Source organism: Staurois parvus, unplaced genomic scaffold (genome assembly GCF_062004578.1).
Source record: "Staurois parvus isolate SC_StPar_1 unplaced genomic scaffold, SC_StPar_1.0 ptg000547l, whole genome shotgun sequence".
In the NCBI taxonomy this organism is placed as follows: Eukaryota; Metazoa; Chordata; class Amphibia; order Anura; family Ranidae; genus Staurois; species Staurois parvus.
Window position 1 is genome coordinate 321,295 of NW_028318343.1, and position 24,513 is coordinate 345,807.

Genomic DNA, 24,513 nt, shown 5'->3' on the forward strand with positions numbered 1-24,513 from the left:
GGACCAGTGGATCAGGAAAAAGCACAAAGAGCCTGCCAAGGAACTGTAAGTGCGGCTTTGCCGCAGCACATCGCACCACGTGTTCAGTGACATTTTGGATATACCAGAAAGCTACAAGAGACACACTCCACTTTCCTTTGGATTACAAATAGTATTGCGCAATACTTAGGGTGCACCCCAACATTATATCTTGCCCAGGAACATTCAGGCGCAGCCAGACTGCTTTCTGGACATTGGGGAAAAGTCTGCAAGTACGGGGTTAGTGTTAGACAGTATTATTCTTACTGTATGGTTATGCGCTGTTCTCATTCTGTTCATTTATGCTCAACTACATGTTCACTATAACTGTTCAGTAAACGTAATTGTTGTAAAAGAACCGCTGTCTGTGTCTGCGTGGCATCGTGTACCCTCTGAATCTGTGGGCCCAGCCCTCGGCTCTCTTTCACCAGGATTCCTGCCACTTCTGGAATGTGTCCTGGAAGACTTCTTTTCGAAGCGTGTCAAGCACCTTCTGCTTTTCGTGTTGGATCTCCGCAATGTTGTCAAAATAGCAACCTTTGAGCTGGATCTTCATCTTTAGGAAGAGGGCGAAGTCTGCAAGAGCCAAATCTGGCGAGTAAGGCGGGTGCAGAAAGGAGATCACTGCAGCCTGTAATGAACTTGACAGCAACACAGTGCATGTTCAAATCAAACATGAGGATTGCCTGGACTGTCCGTATGTCACACCAACAATGGCAGCGATGTTGTTCATCATGCACAAGTTGCCAAATGGTTTCAACATTTTGACATTTTTGGGGGTTGAGCTCATTGAAGGTCTTCCTGATCTCTCATTATCTTTCAGTGATGTTCTTCCACTCATGAAGTGCGCGTACCACTCAAAGCACCTCAAACGACTCATTGCAGCATTTCTGTAAACTTACCAAATCATGTCAGATGTTTCTGTGGCAGATTTTCCCAGTTTCACTCAGAATTCCACGTTTGCTCTTTGTTCTAACTTGCTATGCATGATGAAATAGCAGAAGTGGTAACGTGCGTGGTCAGAATAGCACCAGTTGCACAGTTCCCGATGTACACAGGACGATGTCTTTTGGCATACTGACTTATGAAGGTCAGTGCTCCCTGTTACTGTGCGTGCAGCCTTTTACTGCCATCTGTTGGCATGTTACAAAACTAGTCTTGAAACTTTTTGATACCTCCTCATAAACAAGAAAGCAGCTCTATCCAAAATATTAGATATTCTGGCTAACTTCCAAAATATAGGCTCTGAGCCAGCAACGTGAAATCTTCTCCAACTGCTCCTGAATAATACACCTTTTCATGACTCACTGTGAATATTTCCTACAATTATGATATCACACATTCCATCGTGTCCACTGAACATCACAAGAGATTTCCATCATCGCTGACAAGACCCAATCTGTCCTCTGGAATCACATTTTGGAGTACTACGTGGCTGCAGAATGTTGCAAAACAAATTTGATGAATTGTAAGAGAAGCCAATCAAAATGACAGCAGTACGTCTGGGAAGGAAAATGGAGCTCTTTGTAAGGAGACAGGTGCTCACATTCTGCCAATACGCAGGAATGTATTTTACTGCTGAGGAACATAATAGTCCACACAACTAAACACAAGACCATTGAGAAATGTTGTGGGGCCATTCACACGCTGCACTGGAGACCATGGATCAAAACTGATCCAAAATACACACAATGAAAGCCATCTGCCAAGTTGTCAAGAGAACCTGTCCGGGAAAAAGGAAGAGGACATTGCCAACAATTTTGGATTAAAGGATAAGTTCACCATTACATGAAAAAAAAAAAAATGCTAATTTTTTTGTAGGCAAAAAAAAAGTGCATGTATTATTTTTTGTGTTAGGAGCCTCTAAAGCTTCCTACCAGTGATCAGCAGATCGCTGATGCCATGCAGCTCTCCTGAAGACTGTCAATGTATCTGCTGCTCATACATCCCATACAAGTAAGCGGATACTTCTGTATTTCAGTCTTTTTATTGAAAGAATCAAACATACAGACCAATAATACCAACAAATGAGAGGTTCATAATTGCTCGGACAATAGTCACTTGTAAAGGTAGGTAACACTAACATTGTGCAGAAAGATTGGAAAATTGGACATACTGTATTTTTCGCTACATAAGACGCACCTGACCATAAGACGCACCTAGGCTTTAGAGGAGGAAAACAAGAAATAAAATATTCTGAACCAATGGACTGCAGGCATAGTACAGGAGATGATCAGAGACTGCGGACATAGTACAGGAGATGACCAGAGACTGCGGATATAGTACAGGAAATGACCAGAGACTGCGGACACAGTACAGGGGATGACCAGAGACTGCGGACAGTACAGGGAATGACCAGAGACTGCGGACATAGTACAGGAGATGACCAGAGACTGTGGACATAGTACAGGAGATGACCAGAGACTGCGGACACAGTACAGGAGATGACCAGAGACTGCGGACACAGTACAGGAGATGACCAGAGATTGTGGACACAGTACAGGAGATGACCAGAGACTGTGGACACAGTACAGTAGATGACCAGAGACTTCGGACACAGTACAGGAGATGACCAGAGACTGCAGACACAGTACAGGGGATGACCAGAGACTGCGGACACAGTACAGGGGATGAGCAGAGACTGCGGGCACGGTACAGGGGATGAGCAGAGACTGCGGACACGGTACAGGAGATGAGAAGAGACTGCGGACACAGTACAGGTGATGACCAGACACTGCAGACATAGTACAGGAGATAACCAGAGACTGCGGACACAGTACAGGAGATGACCAGAGACTGCGGACACAGTACAGGGGATGAGCAGAGACTGCGGACACGGTACAGGGGATGAGCAGAGACTGCGGGCACGGTACAGGGGATGAGCAGAGACTGCGGACACAGTACAGGAGATGAGAAGAGACTGCGGACACAGTACAGGTGATGACCAGACACTGCAGACATAGTACAGGAGATAACCAGAGACTGCGGACACAGTACAGGAGATGACCAGAGACTGCGGACACAGTACAGGAGATGAGCAGAGACTGCGGACACAGTACAGGAGATGAGCAGAGACTGCGGACACAGTACAGGGGATGAGCAGAGACTGCGGACACAGTACAGGGGATGAGCAGAGACTGCGGACACAGTACAGGAGATGAGCAGAGACTGCAGACACAGTACAGGTGATGACCAGACACTGCAGACATAGTACAGGAGATAACCAGAGACTGCGGACACAGTACAGGAGATGACCTGAGACTGCAGGCACAGTACAGGAGATGACCAGATACTGCGGACACAGTACAGGAGATGACCAGAGACTGCAGATATAGTACAGGAGATGATCAGAGATTGTGGACACAGTACAGGGGATGACCAGAGACTGCGGACACAGTACAGGGAATGACCAGAGACTGCGGACATAGTACAGGAGATGACCAGAGACTGCAGACACAGTACAGGAGATGACCAGTGATTGTGGACATAGTACAGGAGATGACCAGAGACTGCGGACACAGTACAGATGACCATAGACTGAGGACACGGTACAGGAGATGACCAGAGACTGCAGACATGGTACAGGAGATGACCATAGACTGCGGACACGGTACAGGAGATGACCAGAGACTGCGGACACGGTACAGGAGATGACCAGAGACTGCGGACACGGTACAGGAGATGACCAGAGACTGCAGACACGGTACAGGAGATGACCAGAGACTGCAGACACGGTACAGGAGATGACCAGAGACTGCAGACACAGTACAGGAGATGACCAGAGACTGCGAACACAGTACAGGAGATGACCAGAGACTGCGGACACAGTACAGGAGATGACCAGATACTGCGGACACAGTACAGGAGATGACCAGAGACTGCGGACACGGTACAGGAGATGACCACAGACTGCGGACACGGTACAGGAGATGACCAGAGACTGCGGACACAGTCAGGAGAAGACCACAGACTGCGGACACAGTACAGGAGATGACCACAGACTGCGGACACAGTACAGGAGAAGACCAGAGACTGCGGACACAGTACAGGAGATGACCACAGACTGAGGACCTTTGGGGAGCGGAGGGGGGGCGGGTAACATAATTTGACAGGTATCCGCTCCCACTTCCGCGGAGTTGTTCTTGCCACTCCCTCCCCGTAGTCTTCTGGGATATGTGACAGGTCCCAGAAGACTACAGAGCCATTCTCAAAGAGCAGCGCTTCTCGTGCATGCGCAGTGGGTACCCGGCTGTGAAGCTGCAAGCTGTTGCAGCCAGGTGTCCACACTAAAGATGCCGGGGAGAGAAGATGGTGAGGACACTGCTGGACCGAGGAAAAGGTAGGACCGCTGGAGGTCTGCAGGTTCTACTGCACAGAAGAGCTGAGCGGCCGGCCCGGTATTCTCACACGGTGGTGGCGGTGGGAATACCGGGCCGGCCGCTCCATAGTCACTCCATAAGATGCACAGACATTTTCCCCCATTTTTTTGGGGGAAAAAGTGCGTCTTATGGAGCGAAACATATGGTAGCTTACATGTATGGGACCAGGTAGCTCCTCTGGTGTAATCTACAGATAGAAAGGAACAATAGACAGAATCCCAGTACATATTTCCCTATGAAAAACTATTAATCATGCGCATGACCAAACTGTAGTCAGGTACTAAGGTTACATACAGCTGTGTTCAAAATAATAGCAGTCAGACATCACTAACCGGATCAATCACTGTTTCTGGTAGAAATGATATAGAAGAATAGCCAAAATGGCGCGGACTCAGCCAACAATCAGCTCCAGGAAGATGAAAGAAGGTGTGACGTTCCCTGTGAGGACTGTTACAATTAGAAGACGCCGATGTGAAGCCAAGCTATCTGCAAGAAGTCCCCGCAAAGTCCCACTGTTGGAAAAAAGACGTGTGCTGAAGAGGTTACAATCTGCCAAAGAACACATTGACTGGCCTAAAGAGAAATGGCGCAACATTTTGTGGACTGATGAAAGTAAGATTGTTCTTTTTGGGTCTAGTGGGCGGAGACAGTTTGTCAGACGACCCCCAAACACTGAATTCAAGCCACAGTACACTGTGAAGACCGTGAAGCATGGTGGTGCAAGCATCATGATATGGGGATGTTTCTCATACTACGGTGTTGGGCCTATTTATCGCATACCAGGGATCATGGATCAGTTTGAAGACATCAGAATACTTGAAGAGGTCATGCTGCCTTATGCTGATGAGGAAATGCCCTTGAAATGGGTGTTCCAACAAGACAACGACCCCAAACACACCAGTAAACGTGCAACATCTTGGTTCCAGACCAACAAGATTGACGTTATGGAGTGGCCAGCCCAATCCCCGGATCTTCATCCAATAGAAAACTTGTGGGGTGACATCAAAAATGCAGTTTCTGAGGCAAAACCAAGAAATAGAGAAGAACTGTGGAATGTGGTCCAATCATCCTGGGCTGGAATACCTGATCACAGGGGCCAGAAGTTGGGTGACTCCATGCAACACAGATGTACAGCAGTTCTCAGAAACAGTGCGACTACAACCAAATATTCATGAAGTCATTCAAAGAAAAGCAAAACCTTCAAACATTTCTCAGTTTATATAGTGAATGTTTGAGTTTGTAAAGAAGAATACAAACACTGCGATTTTTTTGAACCGTCTAATATTCACTTTTCTTCCATTTTTTAGAGGAACAACACAAATTTGATCTATTTTTCTTCATGTTGTGATTTGGAATAGAAAGTGTCGTGTTCCCAATGCATTTGTGTGGATGGAAATAAAAGCTATTAGAAGGATTTTGAGCTTTATTCACTTTTTTCAACACACTGCTATTATTTTGAACACAACTGTACATCAAAATGTAATGTTGGAAACAAAAAGGTATGAAAGAGGGATGAAAAAGGAAATGAGAAAATAAGAATAAAAGGAAGAGTAAGGCAAACAAGGGTCAGCCATGGTCCCGCTAAGGGACGGAGAGGTATTGAATCCACGGATCCCAGGTTTTGTGGAATTTTGACGTGCTGTTATTGAGAATGCAGGCAAGTTTGTCATTAACCATGATCCAACTCAGTTTATTGTTAACATAATCAAGTGGCATCACCGATTGCTTCCAGTATTTAGCAAAAAGGATTCTAGCAGCCAGGATAATGTAAAGGATCAATTTGGTCGATTTTTTAGGGATTTCTGAGGGTAACTTTTGAAACAGGGCCATCTCTGGGGATCTACGGATATTCACTCGTGTCAATAAAGTTAAGCATTCGGATCCAAAATCTAGTCACCACAGGGCATTGCCACCAAATATGGCATATGGTTCCCTCCTGCCCACAGCGCTGAAAACAGGAAGGCGATGTAGTAGGATGAATTTTTGCAAGGCGTGTAGGGATCAGGTACCAACGCAGAAGTGTTTTATAGTTAGATTCTATTAGTGTGGTATTAATAGAAATCTTAGACAGAACGTAGGCTGTGTCCTGGCAATCAGTTAGCTCTAGGGAGATATTCAAGTCCCTTTCCCAATGAAGCATATAAGGGAGCTTGGTTTTTGGATTAATAAGGGAAGGGTATATAGAAGATATTCGACCTTTCAACATACCAGTAGCTTGGCAGGATAGTTCAAAGAAGGTGAGCGTTAGGGGTTCTGTCAGTAATTTAAGTTTGGATTGTATAAAGGACACAATTTGGTTATGTATCGAAAAGTCTCACTGGATGGGAGCTGACGTTTATCCCGAAAATGTTGTAGAGAGTACAGTAGATCCCCATCTAAAAAATCTCCTATACGGAGAAGGCCTGTCAGGGACCATCGCGGCGCATGGGTCTGCACATGCGTAGGTGTCTGTCAAGACATGCAGGCATCAGGGCACTAGGACCCAGGCACACCCGTCACCTATGACGGTGCTGGGCAGGTACTAGGACCTAGGCTGCCCCTGTCAGGTGCAGGGCGGGCTACTTAAACCAGCCCTGCACAGACACAAGTTGCCGTATGGTCTGATCTGGTTCCTGTGTTCCCGTTGTTTGAGATTCGTTGCTGACCTGCCTGGACCTGACCTCTGCTGACTTCTCCTGCTCTGACCCCTGGCTAAGTTTGACCTCTCTTGTGGATACCCCTACCTGATCTGAACTACTGGTACCGACCCCGGCGAGTGACCTGACTATTCTTCTGCCTGCTGCCTTGTACTACGCTGACCCCTCTGTTACCGACCTGGCCCGTTTGACCACGCTATTACTCAGCCATCCATCTGACCCACACGGATTAGCTGCTACTCTCCAGACCTGTCTGCCTCTTCAAGTCAGGCTCTCTGCCTGTCATTACCTCTGGTGATTCCTCTACCTCAGGTGGGTGTACTCAGGGGCCGCGACCTGGTCACTGTCCGCTCCAAGCCCATCCCCACCATCAGGGGCTCTGGTGAACAAGCGGGCTGGGGCTTAGACTCCGTGCCCTGGGGAATCCTGTCCTGGGGACTGCTAGAGTGCACCAGGTGGTCCATAACAAGGCCCTTATTAATCCACAACTGAAATAAGGGCGGTGTGAATCCAGGTATAAATTCAGGGTTACAGAAGATAGGGGCTAATGGGGTATGAGGGGAAGATAAAGATTTATGGATGCACAGCCTGTCCCAGACGGCTAAGGAGTAAGATAATGTAGAGCATAAAATTGGAGGACGTAATCGATTGGGAAGCCACATTAGGGGGCCAATAGCATAAGGATGACAAGACAGGGCTTCAATAATAGCCCACTGAGGTTTAGGACCTTCGGCTGTGGTGTAAGAGGTGTGTTATCTGGACCACATGAAAATAGTCCAGGAGGTTGGGAAGTCCTAAGCCTCCATGTGTTTTCTGAGAGTATAGTGTTGATTTATTGATCTGGGGGTGTTTATTGCCCCACACAAAATGAAGGACTTCTGATTGTAATCGTAATGGTTCTCCTCTGGGGACTGCAATCGGTAGTGTCCTAAAAAAATTAAGTAGTCTAGGCAAGAAAGTCATTTTAATGGAGTTAATTGTACTGAACCAAGATAGAGGGAAGTCCGCCCAGCAACGGTCTTCTTTGAGTCTTTTAAAGAGCGGGGATAATTTGCACAATAAAGAGTCGCGATGGAGGGTATTAAACAGACCCCCAGATAGGGAAGGGATCAGGTAGCTCAGTGAAAGTCATAATTGTCCTAAAGGTCCTGTACCTCTGAAGGGGATAAGGTAATGTTAAGAACAGGCATTTTAGAAGAGTTTAAAGAAAGTCCCGAAGCCAGAGAAAATTGATGTAGTAAAGTCAATAGATTGGGTACGGATATCTGGGGATCCAATATATAAATAAGGACATCATCGGAAAACAGGGTGCATTTATGCTCCGGTTGGCCACATTGAATACCCGTAATATCAGAGTGAGAACAGATAGCAATAGGGGGGTTCAATTGCCAGAGCAAACAGCAGCGGGGAGAGTGGACAACCCTGTCTAGTACCACATCTGATAAGAAGAGGAGTCGATTTGTATCCTCATATGGAAATCTGAGCCAAGGGATTACTATATAAAGTCTTTAAAAGAGAGATAAAGGTGGAGCCAAATCCAAAGGCGATCAGCGTGTTAAATAGATATTCCCAGGTCAGACTATCAAACGCCTTTTTGGTATCCAGAGATAACAGTAATATTTCCCTGGGTAGGGAGTTATCTCGATTAGATTTTACTGCAGATATCAATGCTAAAGATCAACGGATCTGATCTCGGGTTTGACGTCCTCATATGAATCCTGATTGGTCATTGTGAACGTAGATTTCCAGAAAGGTATTAACCTCTTGACGTCCGCCTGCTGTTGATAAACGGCAGGGCGGTGGCACTCCAGTGGCGGGTTGCCGTTCATAAATGGCACCCGCCTTTTCTAGCTGTGCGTGCTCCCTGGGAGCGCGCAGCACCGCGATCCGGTGCCCGCTGTGTCCTCCGGACACAGTGAAACACCGATCGTCAGACGGGACCTCTGTACAAGGTCCCGATCATGTGATCACTGATTGGCGAATCAGTGATCACATGCAAAGTAGTAAGCAAGATGTCACTTGTGACATCATTGCTTACTACGTGCGAAATCTGTGAATGATCACAGAGGTCACATGGTACAAGGCTATTCACAACAGCCTTGTACCATGTGACAAGCTGTGACCAATCACAGCTCACTCAGTACTTCTCAATGACTGCAAGAATGCAGACAGAGAGAAAGAGAAATGATTGCTTTTACATCCTATATGGGTGTAAAAGCAATCAGTGTAAAAAAAAAAATATTCATCACCCCCCACAAGTAGTACTGCTAGGGTGACAGTATGTAAAAAAAAAAAAAAAAAAAAAAAAAAAAAATGTAAAAAAAAATGTTTAAAAATTATAAATTTTTGGTTATAAACTAATTTACATTTTTTTTTTACTAAAATAATAACGGAATAAATTTTGGCCAAGATTTATGATGAAATATTATTTATTTGCTAAATTTTATTTAAAAAAAACACTTTTTCAAAATTTTTGGACTTTTTCATTTACATAGTAACAAAAAAAAAATCCCAGCGGTGAATAAATACCAACAAAATAAAGCTTTATCTGTCTCAAAAAATGGTAAAAAATTCATATGGGTACAGTATTGCATGACCGCGCAATTGTCATTCAAAGTGTGATAGCGCTGAAAGCTGAAAATTGCCCTGGTCAGGAAGGGGGTGAAAGTGTCCGGACTGGAAGGGGGTGAAAGTGTCCGGACTGGAAGGGGGTGAAAGTGTCCGGACTGGAAGGGGGTGAAAGTGTCCAGACTGGAAGGGGGTGAAAGTGTCCAGACTGGAAGGGGGTGAAAGTGTCCAGACTGGAAGGGGGTGAAAGTGTCCAGACTGGAAGGGGGTGAAAGTGTCCAGACTGGAAGGGGGTGAAAGTGTCCGGACTGGAAGGGGGTGAAAGTGTCCGGACTGGAAGGGGGTGAAAGTGTCCGGACTGGAAGGGGGTGAAAGTGTCCGGACTGGAAGGGGGTGAAAGTGTCCGGACTGGAAGGGGGTGAAAGTGTCCGGACTGGAAGGGGGTGAAAGTGTCCGGACTGGAAGGGGGTGAAAGTGTCCGGACTGGAAGGGGGTGAAAGTGTCCAGACTGGAAGGGGGTGAAAGTGTCCAGACTGGAAGGGGGTGAAAGTGTCCGCACTGGAAGGGGGTGAAAGTGTCCGGACTGGAAGGGGGTGAAAGTGTCCAGACTGGAAGGGGGTGAAAGTGTCCGGACTGGAAGGGGGTGAAAGTGTCCGGACTGGAAGGGGGTGAAAGTGTCCGGACTGGAAGGGGGTGAAAGTGTCCGGACTGGAAGTGGTTAAGGCGCAAGGCTAAAACCTTAGTAAGGATCTTGATATCACAATTGATTAGAGAAATATGGTGGTAATTAAGAACAGCTGTGATATCTTTGTTAGGTTTAGGAACAACTCTGATATATATGCGCTATTCTCATCGTGTGGCACTGCACCCCCATCCCGCAGATGATTAAAATAAAGAATCATATGTGGAACCAAAAGATCTGAGAAGGTTTTATAATAATTATGAGGAAGACCATCAGGGTCTGGTGATTTATGTAGAACTAAAGTTCTAATAGCTTTCTGGATTTCCTCACAGGTAAGAGGTTGGTCCATAAGTTCTTTATGAGCCTCCTGAAGAGACAGGAGAGTCAAAGATGTCAGAAAGCGACTAATAAACGGGGAATGTTCTTTTGTTTCGGCTGTGTGATGAGACACCTAGCTAACAGGTGGGAAGCCTCACTTTCCTCATTCACTGTGTGCGCTGCTAGTAATACGGAGTTATGTCAGAGCTTACTAAGCATAAAAAAGGGCAAATTGTTGGTGCCGCTTAGTTGGTGCCTATGACTGAAACTGCCAATTTATTTGCTAACTTGCAAGGTACAGTATAGAAGGTTATGACGGCATATACAGTTTCCGGGAAACCATCATCTGATAAGTATAAGCATGGTCGACATGGCCAACTGGCCGAAAGAGACAAAAGGACCTTGCACACTACTGTGACCCGGAATACAAAAATAACTGCTGCAAAAGTGACTGCAGAGATCAATCTCAGTCTTCCAAAGCCCGTGTTCACAAAAACTGTGCGTAGGTCACTTCATAGGCAGAACATTCACGGGTGAGCTGCAATTGCCAAACCACTAGTGACCGATATTAATGCTCAGAAGAGGAGAGACTGGTACAACACCCATAAATCGTGGACTATCGATCAATGGAAGACTGTAATATGGTCCGATGACTGGAGCTTCACACTGTTCCCAACCACCGAACGTGTTTACAGGTGGCAAACAGCGCCCCAAGCTTATGACCAGGACTGTGCCAAAGGTAAAGCATGGTGGTGGCGCAATCATAATTTAGAAAGGTAGAGTCACTGACAGTGACTATGTGCAAATTGTGGCCGACCATGTGCACTCCATTGTGCAGAAGACATTGTTTTGTTAATGCTCTGATTCCTACATATGGTGTTGTTTGACGAGCATGCAGGCAAAGTCTTCCATATTCCCTGGGCGCTGCAGTCACCAGACTTCAATATCATAGATCAACTATGATCAATTTTGGAGAACAAGGTTCAGGCTCGTTTTCTGCATGATGACCCGATTTTTTCATGAAGAGTGGTATCAGATTCCATTATCCACCATCCAAGACTTATATTTGTCAATTCCCAGGATTCAGGCCATCTCGGATGCCAACGGTGATCCAACACCATAGTAGGTAACGATTTTGTTCATTTACCTGGTGTTTCCTCAGTGCATGGAAGCAGCCCACATATAACCCAAATACCTAACAGAGACATTATTAGTTCAGTATTGATAAAATAAATTGCAAGAACTGAAGTATCACTTAAACAAGGTTCCAGTGCTATCAATTTGCGACTGTAAGGTCCCATAGGTCTGGCATAGAGCGACAACGTGCCAACTCATGCACTGGATATTGATTCAAGATGGCGGCATGAGAGGAGAGCAACGTATGAAAAACTTTGCTTGCAAGTAAGACAGCGATGGATTCCGTTGACTGGTATGTTTTTTTTTTTTGTTTGTTTCTTATACAGAGACAAGTGTTAGGTATTTCAAATTTCATTTTTATTAAAGGTAGGATCTTTAACATATTTCATCAGAATTCACATTTTGCTCCTGGTTTTCTCCAGAATGGGAAAGTGCTTTTGATTTCCTTTTAAAATAAAATGTGTTAATGTCTCTACTGTATGGAAAAGTCCTTGGAGTTCTTTTGACCTTGGACTGCCATACACTCAATCAAACCACTGTCTTCATAGCAGGAAAGAGTATTTCAGAACTAAGTGTGCTGACCTATTTTGAGATCGTTACCCATCATTGTCCTCTAAATATGTGAATAGCTCTTTCACTCTTTTAAGTCCTGAAAGGGTGATCGCTCTGCAGTATGACGAAAGAAGGTTGCATAATGTTTAGGAGTTCTACAGTCCTCTGACAGATCCAGGTCCTCTGATGATAATTACTTACTGTATAGTTTTTATAATGCTCAATTATTTCATATTTAGCAGCATGACAATGTGGAAACTCATAATCCTTATTGGCAGCTTCACCTTCCTTTCTTGGCCTGAAGAACATTCTGTCCCTTGGTGATATGGAGCCTTCTCCATGTCACCAGGAACAGTAATGGAGGCTTTTTTGTACATAAGCAAACTATGCACAAGAGAGTCAGGACAAACAATGCTAAAATCTAGTTTTCAACTAATAATGGGATCTGTCAGCACAGCACAGTTTTGCCAGTGGATATTGCCCTTTTTGGTCCCGCTCCTACCTCAGAGTTGCCACTTTCTATTAGATATTCATATTTTTTCCTCCTGCATTGCCCAATTTTGGGTCTGTCTAGGTCTCAGCAGAAATTGGCATCCTACCTATTCATTTCTGTCAAACGTGCTATAGCTCAAGCTTGGAAAACCCCTTTGGTTGTCTTCCAGGGCGTGAAGACCCGGATGAATGCTATGCTGATCAATGAAAGATGTCCAGCATTCTTCATGATTCTCATCCGAGATTCCTTAAGGTTTGGGAACTTTGGATACGTTATTCCTTGCCATCCCTGCCTCCTACTAGCTATGGCCTCTTATAGTCGTTGCCTGTGCTAGCCCTGGATCTATGACTCTTCTAATCTTCCTTTCTTCCATGTTTTCTCCCTGAATCTTTCTTTCTTCCATGTTTTCTCCCTGAATCTTTCTTTCTTCCTTATTTCTTTCCATGTTCTTATATTTTCTTTTTTCCTATCAGTTTGGGGTTTTTTTTCCTGTATGTTCTGAGCGGATACTTCTCCGTAGGGGTTTTTCCTCTTTGTTTGTTTTTTTCCCGGTAATATGATGGGTTGCTGTTGTTACTATTTGGTTGGGTTTTTTGCCGTCCCTCCTTGGTGTCATTGGACGTTCTGTTATTTGGCTAATACACCCTGCTGATTTGTATCTGCTTATGCGTGCTATTGTTCCGCTCTGCCCCTGCGTGGGCGTATCATGAGCTTGTTGTATTATAAAAACAAAAACTTCTTTAATAAATATTGAAATAGATATTCATATCTTTTGAGTTAATGTCATGAACGTAGTTTATCGTGTAATTCTTAAAATGTTTTTTCATTGATATTATTATTTGTTGTGATTGTTGCTGTTATTATTATTATTATTATTATTATTATTATTAATACTAATAATTTTAAATTTCTTTTTTATTTAAGTGATTCTAAAGGTTTGTAAAAAAACCCAAATGTATCATACTCTGTGCAATGGCAGATCGCGCTGGAGTGCCTCCCATGGGGAGTGCAAGAGGTGCAATCCTGGGAGGATGTCATATGACGAGACCACGTTATCGTTCATCAGATTCAACACTCTGTTCATTTCAGTTATGTTGGGGTGGTGCTTCTGGTCACCTTCATTACCACTCTGTACTTTCTATTTACCAACATGCTTGCTCTGCACATTCTTGTCACCTTCATTACCGCTCCGCACTTTCTTCCTACCGCCATGCTTGCTCTGAATTTTCTCTGGAGCCATACTGGATGTCTGGTACAGTATGTGCTAAAAAGCACACAAAAAGCTTCTCAGTTCTACAAGTGTCTCCACGGTACAATTTTAGTGTCTGTTTGTGACCGCCATCTCACCTACAGGAAGTCAGGACCACGTGTCAGAGCAGGGAAGAAGGCCGCTGCTCGGGTTTGACAACTGAAGCGGAATTCGCGAGCCGAAGCAAATGTTTGCACACATTTCTGCTTGCGAACTGAGTTGTTCATGAACAGAAGCATTTGTGAACCGAGGCATCACTGTAATTAGTAGGGAAGAGAGTTGTGGTCTGGAACCATGCCGGTCTGGAGCCAAGTCAGGGTCATACATGGGAGCTCAGATGAAAGTGAAGTTTATCAATAACTCAAGATCACGATCAGGAGTCATGCAGGGAGAAGTCCGAGAACAAGCTGAGTCAGCAATGGGTAATCAAATAGAACGGAATCAGGATACTCAGGAATATGTATCACAGACAGTTGAAGATCGTCCAGAAATTATCACTCAACCCCTTTCTTAATCTGCCACCAGTTCTGGGATTGGACGTGTGCACATGTGCACCGGTATGCCCAGATGTTCGCCCAATGTGCTAAACCACAGGCAAGTTAAACGAGAGTGTCCATGTAGGTTACTGGCAGGAGATCTCAGCTTGCATATCGGTGCATGAAAGAAAGCACAGTTCGTCTGCCAATGCCATTTAACCCAGTGGTTGGACCACGGGTCCCTCCCTGCCCAGAAAGAAGGAGGTGCCCCTACCTTGCCGGTGTATGCCACCAAAGCAGCTGTTCCAAGTACAACTTCGCATGGCAGCAGCGGAAGAAAGTCAGATGCACCGGCATCATGACATCACAACCAATGAGGTCACACTCCGGGCACAAAACATGGCTCCGATACACATTCGGAAGGAAACAGCCCACCCAGCCCCAAACAGGCGAAGGGGGAAAAGACGGGGGACATCGCTCCCGTTGCACATCACAGCTCCCGAGCAAAGAGGAACCCCAACCAATCCTCTAAAAGCCATGGAAAGGCAAACAATAAAAGATTGACAAAAGTATACCTATTTAATAATATATACTCCCCAACAATAAACTGCAACTTCATATAGACAAACCTGCATGGTACAGCAGACCACAGAAAAATGGTGTCTTCTACCTAAATAACCAATTGTACATAAAAATGGGCATGGCGCTGGGATGGACCTGTAGTCCAATCACTGGGTTGGCAGTGGAACACAAACTGTGCTTTCTTTTCTTTCTTAGCTACTAAGGAGTGTGGCCTGTAGTGTGAGCTTACATGTCCAATATGGTAATTTATTAGGCATGTTTTCTTTTTACACCCCTTGGCCTTTTGAGTTCCAATACTAGATGAGCCCTCTGGTCTAACGTCACATGGTCCCCATTTCCTTTCCTTTTCTATCTTTTTCCACCTCTCAGATGTTAGTTCCCAGCAATATACTATCTATTTACACCTCTGATTTATAGAAGTCACAGGTTACATAGAGACATATCTATTTAACCCCCCTGGCGGTATTCCCAAGTGTAGCTCGGGGTTAACTTTCAGTACCACAAGAGGTATCCCCGAGTTACACTCGGGGATTACACTGCAGTGTTGCTCAGGGATCCCTCCAGCACTTACCTTGTCCTGCACTCCCACGATGTCCCCCCTGCAGCGTCCCCGGCAATGTCCTCCGGCCGATGCCGGCATCCGTCTTCCGTTCCCTGCGAGCGTCGGGACATACGGGGGATGGAACTGGCGGGAAATTCACTAAAATCTGATAGTATTCCATGACTGTATCAAACCATTTCACATACATTTTGTCCCGAGTGCTTTGTCCAGCGCCCTGCCTGAATTTTTACTCTTCTTTCTGCCTGGAAACTGAGAAACGTCCATGGCGTCCAAAAAGCATCCCTTTAGGTCAAAAGCGGTTTTAGACCGGCTAGAGAACAGCGATAGTAAATCAGAACCACTTGCAGAATTGAGTGATAATGATTCGTGGGGGAAATTCCTCCTCAGACACTGAAAACGATTCAGCGACTGAACTCAGCGATGTGCGAACTTGGCGCTCTATTTCACATTTCAGTGTTTTTGGTTTGATTATATTATTGAATTACATTTATTATTATATTATTATTTTTTATGATTATTTATTAAATTATAATTTATGATTTCGTGTTTCAAATTTTATCATCCCCGGGATGTTTACTAGACTCTTGTTCGGACAGATTTCAGTGAGTTATTCCTAAGAATTACAGGCCTACAATAAAAAACAACAAATCGCCATGCAAAAAATGTACCGCTTTGAGCACAGAAACACTGACATAATCAGACTGCTAGGGAGGTTAAGGCAGTAATGTATATTCAAATATTTTTTTGCAGAGATTGTCAGTGCTTGTTTATGGGTATCCCCACGGACCTCTTATTAGCATTGCATTCCTTCACAGTTGGTCTGCTCTCCATTTGCCCCCTATGGACCTAACGGGTCTACCTGCCAAAGCACCCAGGTTGGACGTCCCCCATGGACCTTCAATTTCCAGCACTACCATGTTTAACTTTCATCAGATTTGTAAGTAGCAGGGCTATTCAATGATTATGGGGAGCCTTGCATTTGATTATGCAATATTATGAAATGGTAATTCATTTAGTTTTACAGATATGCATCCTGCATTTTCTTCCAAGGAAGTGGACTGTTATCCACGGAACGTGTCGAGCTTTTGATACAGTTCATTGCACATGAATATTGAAAATGGATATGTGAATTAACTTTATAATTATGAACATATTTGTACTGTAATTCTCCAGATGGACATATTTTTTACATTATGAATCAGCTTAACCCCCCTGGCGGTATTCCCGAGTGTAGCTCGGGGTTAACTTTCAGTACCAGAAGCGGTAACCCCGAGCTACACTCGGGATTACCCTGCAGCATTGCTCTGGGATCCCTCCAGCACTTACCTTGTCTTGCGCTCCAGCAATGTCCCCCCTTCTCGACCAGGTCCTCAAGCCGATGCCAGCATCCGTCTTCCGGGTTCCGTTCCCTGTGAGCGTTGGGACGTACGGGGACTGGAACCGGCGGGAAATTCAAAAATGTAAAAATATGACACTCAATACACTAAAATCACATAGTATAACATTTCTGTTTCAACCCATTTCACATACATTTTGTCCCGAGTGCTTTGTCCGGCGCCCTGCCCGCATTTTTACCGTTCTTTCTGCCTGGAAACTGAGAAACGTCCATGGCGTCCAAAAAGCGTCCCTTTAGGTCAGACGCGGTTTTAGACCGGCTAGAGAACAGCGATAGTAAATCAGAACCACTTACAGAATTGAGTGATAATGATTCGTGGGGGAAATTCCTCATCAGACACTGAAAACGATTCTGCGACTGAGCTCAGCGATGTGCGAACTTGGCGCTATATTTCACATTTCAGAGTTTTTGGTTTGATTATATTATTAAATTACATTTATTATATTATTTTTTATGATTATTATAATTTATGATTTCGAGTTTCAAGTTTTATCCTACCCGGGATGTTTACTAGACTCTTGTTTGGACAGATTTCAGTGAGTTATTCCTAAATTACAGGTCTACAATAAAAAAAATACATATTTCCATGCAAAAAAATGTACCGCTTTGAGCACAGAAATACTGACATAATCAGACCGCTAAGGAGGTTAACAAGAATTTTTTTTTTTAATTGGATTTTTTTATAATGTAACACGAATGAATTTGCAAGTATGTGTATTGATTATACAACTAATTTAACCACTTGAGCTCCAGAGGATTTACCCCCCTTAATGACCACGCCTCTTTTTGCTACTCGGCGCTGCACTAATTCAGCTGATAATTGCGCGGTCATGCAATGCTGCACCCAAACGAAATTTACGTCCTTTTTTTCACACAAATAGAGCTTTCTTTCGGTGTAATTTGATCACCTGTGCGCTTTTTATTTTTCACGCTATAAACAAAAAAAGGCCAAAAATTTTGAAGAAAAACAATATTTTTTATTTTCAGCTATAAAAAATATATAGTAAACTCAAAGTTGGTTATAAATTTAGGCCAAAATGTATTCTGCTCCATGTTTTTGGTAAAAAAATCCCAATAAGTGTATATTGATTGCTTTGTGTGGAAGTTATAGCGTCTACAAACTATGGTATAAATACTGCAATTTACGCCATTTTTCTGCTATACAGCGCTGCGCTAGTTTAACAGACAATTGCGCGGTCATGCAATACGGTACATAAATGAAATTTACATCCTTTTTTCCCCCACAAATTGAGCTTTCTTTCGGTGGTATTTGATCGCCTGTGCGGTTTTTATTTTTTGCTGACAATTTTGAGGAAAAAAAAACAATATTTTGGACTTTTTGCTATAAAACATGCCCAGTAAAAAAAAATGCAAAAATCAAATTTAGTCATAAATTTCTGCCAAAATTCATTCTGTGACATGTCTTTGTTACAAAAAATCCCAATACGTGTAAATTAATTGGTTTATGTGAAAGTTATAGCGTTTACAAATGGCGGGAAAGATACTGGGATTTTAATTTTTTTTTATACTAATGGCGGCGATCAGCGACTTTTGGCGGCAATCAGCAACATATGGCGGCGACCAGCAACTTATGGCAGGACTGCGGGACAGCGGCGGACATTTTGACACTGGGAGGGGAACTGACTTGGGGTCACTGACATCCCCAGTGACACCAATACAGTGATCAGTGAAAAAAAAACACTGAAACTGTACTAATGACACTGGGGAGGAAGGGGTTAACATTTTTAGAATTTGCTGTGTAAGGGGAGTGTTTTACTAGGGGGCGGGGGTGTGTACTGGACGGGGGGGGGGGGGGAAGAGGGAGGGGGGAGAGGGAGAGAAACTCTACAGCTTCTCGCAAGCTGTCAGAGAACTGACACAGAACAGGCTGTGTGTAAACAATGCAGCCCTGCTCTGTGTTAGCGATCACCGGCACTCGCGGGAAAACGGCCGGTAAAAAACGGCCATGACCCGTTGGCTGACACCCGCGGGACAGGTAGGGCGGGCGCGCGCCTCGCGCGGGCCCCCTACCTATTTTGAAGGCAGCCGTGCTTTTGCCTACGAGCGCCGCCCTGCCACCGTTTATATGCGGTGGCTGGGCGGCAAGTGGTTAAGGCCATGTGCTTCATTTAAAGTCTCAGTATTTATGGACTTTGTATGGATATGGATTTAGGGATGGAGGCACATGACCAATATACGGTGCTCCAGACCATAACGGTTTATGTACCATTTTGTATGTTCTATTCTTTGTGCACAGGTGATTCAGCAAACAGGTTTTGGAGTGAATTTTTGTCACTAAAGATATCACAACCTTATATTATTTCATTAAGACATGAATAAAATTTCCTAATCCCCATTTCCTCAATTATAAAATGTGTCTTTCTAAATCTCTTCTGAAAACATTACATGAACAATGGCTTGCCTATTCTGAATTCAGAAGCCCCAGGGGGGGGGCAATGCTGATTACATACATTTTTTTCTCGGTCCAAATTGCAACACCCGCTCTCCTTGTTATATCATGCCTGTGAATTTTCAGCCACAGTATACATACCCTACTTGGACCATAATTATCCGCATGCCGCCCAGCCACTGTACATGTACGGCGGCACTCACAGGCAAAACCACGTTTTAAAACGTGTTTTGTAAACAGATAGGGGGCGCGTGAGGCGCACCGCCACCCTATCTGTCCCGCCGATCACCGCGGCGGATGTCAGTCGCCGGTCCTTAGTGGCTGTTTTCCGGCGATCGGCGGTAAACAGTGACAGAGAGCACAGCTGCAGTAGCTGTGCTGTCTGTCACTTCCTTGTCAGCTTGAGGACGAGCTGATCGAGACAGAAGAGTTTCTCTCTCTCGATCAGCGGTGTCCCATGCAGTACACACCCCGCCCCCTAGTGAAACACTCCCCCTCACTCAGATAACCCTTCCCTGAAAAATAAAGTTAACCCCTTCCTCCCCATTGCCATTAGTACAGTGTCAGTGTTTTTGTTTTTGCACTGATCACTGTATTAGTGTTTTTGGGGATGTCAGTGACCCCAAGTCAGTACCCCCCAATGTCAGAATGTCTGCCGCAGTCCCGCCATAAGTCCCTGATCGCCGCCATAATTCGCTGATCGCCGCCATTATTAGTATAAAAAACCCCCTAAAAATCCCAGTATCTTTCCCGCCATTTGTAAACGCTAGAACTTTCACGGAAACCAATTAATTTACACGTATTGGATTTTTTTTTTAGCAAAGATATGTCGCAGAATGCATTTTGGCAGAAATTTATGACTAAATTTGATTTTTGCATTTTTTTTTTACTGGACATGTTTTATAGCAAAAAGTCCAAAATATTGTTTTTTTTTCCTCAAAATTGTCAGCCTTTTTTTTTATAGCGCAAAAAATAAAAACCGCACAGGCGATCAAATACCACCGAAAGAAAGCTCAATTTGTGGGGAAAAAAGGATGTAAATTTCATTTATGTACTGTATTGCATGACCGCGCAATTGTCCGTTAAACTAGCGCAGCGCTGTATAGCAAAACAATGGCGTAAATTGCAGTATCTATACCATAGATTGCAGACGCTATAACTTCCACACAAAGCAATCAATAGGCACTTATTGGGATTTTTTTTACCAAAAACATGGAGCAGAATACATTTTGGCCTAAATGTATAACCAACTTTGAGTTTACTATATATTTTTTATAGCTGAAAATAAAAAATATTGTTTTTCTTTAAAATTTTTGGCTTTTTTTGTTTACAGCGTGAAAAATAAAAAGCGCACAGGTGATCAAATACCACCGAAAGAAAGCTCTATTTGTGTGAAAAAAAGGACATAAATTTTGTTTGGGTGCAGCATTGCATGACCGCGCAATTATCAGCTGAATTAGTGCAGCGCAGAGTAGCAAAAAGAGGCGTGGTCATTAAGGGGGGTAAATCCTCTGGAGGTCAAGTGGTTAAATATTATCACCAAAACTGGAAATTTAACTTTTCCAAAGAATGATGCCAGAAAAGTAAAGCTGAAACCTGATTGGTCACAAATGGGCAAAGGTATTACTTGGGTGGGGGGAGAATTTTTTTCCCCTTCAATTTCTTGAAAGAATCCCTCAAAATGAAACTCTGATGACTATGTGCTGCATGCTTTGGGTGGGAAGCTGTCTTTGGGCTTCAGTCTACCAGCCAGCAGGCTGCAGGAAAAGGGATGGCTACATACTGTATTCGCTGAGCTGCAGAGAGGCTTGTGACTCTTTTGGGCTGTCCTAAAGGCCCTCTTTTTTGTTTTCATCTACAGATCTTTAATACTAAAAGTAAAAATAAATAGGGACACACAGACGTCCCAGCGCTGAGCAAACCTTTTAGTGCGATATAAATACTGTATAATAATAATAATTTTTTTAAAATCTCCCTCATCGGCACTGGTCTACTAGACTCTTATAATGAATATAGTGTCATTCACTTCAGCTGTACCCATGTTGGTATTACCAATAGCACTGATATTATTATTATGGGTACTTATATAGCGCCGTCAATTTACACAGCACTTATATATATATTGTACATTCACACCAGTCCCCGCCCCCGAGGAGCGTACCATCTAAGGTTCCTAACTCCCAATCATACATACACATACAAGAACCAATTTAGACAGGATTCAATTAACCTCCCGGCATGTCTTTGAAGTGTTGGAGGAAACTGGAGTAACCGGAAGAAACCCACACAGGCACAGTGAGAACATGCAAACTCCAGGCAGGCGATGCCATGGCTGGGATTTGAACCGACCCGAGTACTGCCAGGTGGAAGTGCTAACCATTTATCCACTGTGATATTATTTCCAGTGACCACAATCCTTTGCCTCAGCACATTATCAGCTACCAAATTGACAAAATATATCATTTAAATGACAACTTTGTGTGAAAAAAAAGTTGTCATTTTCCAGAAACTTGTGAAAAAAAAATAAATCTTCCATGGACTCAATATGCCTCTCAGCAGATAGCTTAGGGTGGCTACGTTCCGAAATTTGGGGGTGTTTGTACTGTGCTGGTATTTTAGCACCTCAAGAAATGTGATGAGCAGTCAGAAAGTAAAAGCTGTGTAAATCCCAGTATCTATCCCATAGTTTGTAGACGCTATAACTTTCACACAAAGCAATCAATATACACTTATTGGGATTTTTTTAACAAAAAACATGGAGCAGAATACATTTTGGCCTAAATTTAAGACAAAATTTTAGTTTTTTTTGGATATTTGTTATGACAGAAATGAGAAAGTTTTTTTTTTAAATTTTTCCTCAAATTTTTTTGTTTGTAGCACCAAAAATAAAGCGCACAGGTGATCAAAAACCACCAAAAGAAAGCTCTATTTCTGTAAAAAAAAGGACATAAGTTTTATTTATGTATCATGTTGCATGACTGCACAATTTTCTGTTAAACTAGCGCAGCGCTGTACAGCAAAAAATGGCGTAAATTGCAGTATTTATACCATAGTTTGTAGACGCTATAACTTCACACAAAGCAATCAATATACACTGATTGGGATTTTTTTACCAAAAACATGGAGCAGAATACATTTTGGCTTAAATTTATAACTAACTTTGAGTTTACTATATATTTTGTATAGCTGAATTAAAAAATATCGTTTTTCTTCAAAATTTTTGGTCTTTTTTTGTTTATAGCATGAAAAATAAAAAGCGCACGGGTGATCAAATACCACCGAAAGAAAGCTCTATTTGTGTGAAAAAAAGGACGTAAATTTTGGGTGCAGCATTGCATGACCGCGCAATTATCAGTTGAATTAGTGCAGTGCAGAGTAGCAAAGAGAGGCGTGGTCATTAAGGGAGGGGTGTAAATCCTCTGGAGGGGGAGGGGTTACATTTATGAAGAACAATTATTTATTTGCAAACTTTTATAACAGAAACAACGAAAAACTTGTTTTTTTTTCCATTTTCAGTCTTTTTTTGTTAATTTGGCAAAAAATAAAAACCCCGGTGTGGACTAAATACCACCAAAAGAAAGCTCTAGTTGTGTGAAGAAAATGATAACATTTGAGTTTGGGTACAATGTTGTATGACCGCGCAATTGTCATTCAAAGTGTGAGAGCGCTGAAACCTGAAAAATGGCCTGGGCAGGAAGGTGTAAAAGTGCCCGGTATTGAAGGGGTTAATAAGGCATTCGGGAGTGCGCAGGGGTCAGGAGTGGGCCGTGTACAGAGAGCGCAGGGGTCAGGAGTGCGCCGTGTACAGAGAGCGCAGGGGTCAGGAGTGGGCCGTGTACAGAGAGAGCGCAGGGGTCAGGAATGCGCCGTGTATAGAGAGCAGAGGGGTCAGGAGTGGGCCGTGTACAGAGAGAGCGCAGGGGTCAGGAGTGATCCGTGTACAGAGAGAGCGCAGGGGTCAGGAGTGAGCCGTGTATAGAGAGAGCGCAGGGGTCAGGAGTGAGCCGTGTATAGAGAGCACAGGGGTCAGAAGAGTGCCGTGTACAGGGATCAGGAGTGTGCTGTGTACAGAGATAGTGCAGGGGTCAGGCGTGTGCCGTGTACAGGGACGGCGCAGGGGTCAGGAGTGTGCCGTGTACAGGGGTCAGGCGTGTGCCGTGTACAGGGAAGGCGCAGGGGTCAGCAGAGTGCTATGCAGAGAGTTCACCTCTGAATCCCCCAACACTTCATCCTGAACACCTCCGCTCCCCAACCTCTGACCTCCACCACCTGAAGCAGCAACAACGTCACCGTCCAGTAGGGGGGGCCACAGACACAGGGCTGCCCACGTTATCCTCCCCTCATCCCACATACACTCCTCCCGACCAGCCGTCCCCTCTTTCCCGCTCTAAGTGCGTGCAGATGAACACAAAAGCCGCTTCTCTGTTTCCCGAGCACACACCCTCATCTATCCCCCGTATGCACAATCCCCGCCCATCACACCGAACATCGCCATAGTAACTCCTGACCGACACAGCGGCACCATCGCATAACGGTACACGAGCCTAGATCACTTCCTGTCCGCACCAAAGACGCCATTTTTTCGTAGTCCGCTCATACCGGCTGACGAAAAATAACTAACGTGTGATAGATTAAGGAGGATGGAATTTATATTAATTGTATGCCGAACAAAAAAATGGGAGACTGGCGATCAATCTGCACGAAAGAAGCGTCTCTAGGCTCCGGAGTCACATGTGAAGCGTTGGCTCCTCCTATCAAAGTACTCATGTGACCTGCTTAAGCTCTTCCCAGCTCTACATTGCTATGAGCGTCACGTGACGTTTCATGACGCGTGCCTGCTTCTCTGCGCATGCGTCAGGCGTGATGACGTCACGCGCAGTCAGAGAGGTCTAAGAAGGTGCGAGTAGGCGGGGCTTCAGTCTGTTGCCGGATCTGTTCCGGGACGGTCGCATTTTTCTTTACTGCGGGCAATACTCCTCTGCGGTCTGCTCTTTGCTCCCTCACACTGGCCCTATCGCCAGGATTCACTCGCTTCTTGTCCTGTTAAGGACATTT

At 44.3% G+C, this 24,513-nt stretch overlaps 1 protein-coding gene across 1 annotated transcript in view; it reads right to left on the reverse strand.

Annotated features, from left to right (window-relative positions):
• Positions 1 to 24,168, reverse strand: part of LOC149451200 (olfactory receptor 1J21-like) — a 54,134-nt gene extending 29,966 nt beyond the window's left edge. Inside the window, exons 1-2 of the mRNA XM_089690909.1 lie at positions 23,900 to 24,168; positions 16,979 to 17,086 (exon numbers count right to left, since the gene is read on the reverse strand). The gene's annotated coding sequence lies outside the window, so the exon portion shown is untranslated. The remainder of the gene's footprint in view (positions 1 to 16,978; positions 17,087 to 23,899) is intronic.
• Between the last annotated feature and the right edge of the window lie 345 nt (positions 24,169 to 24,513).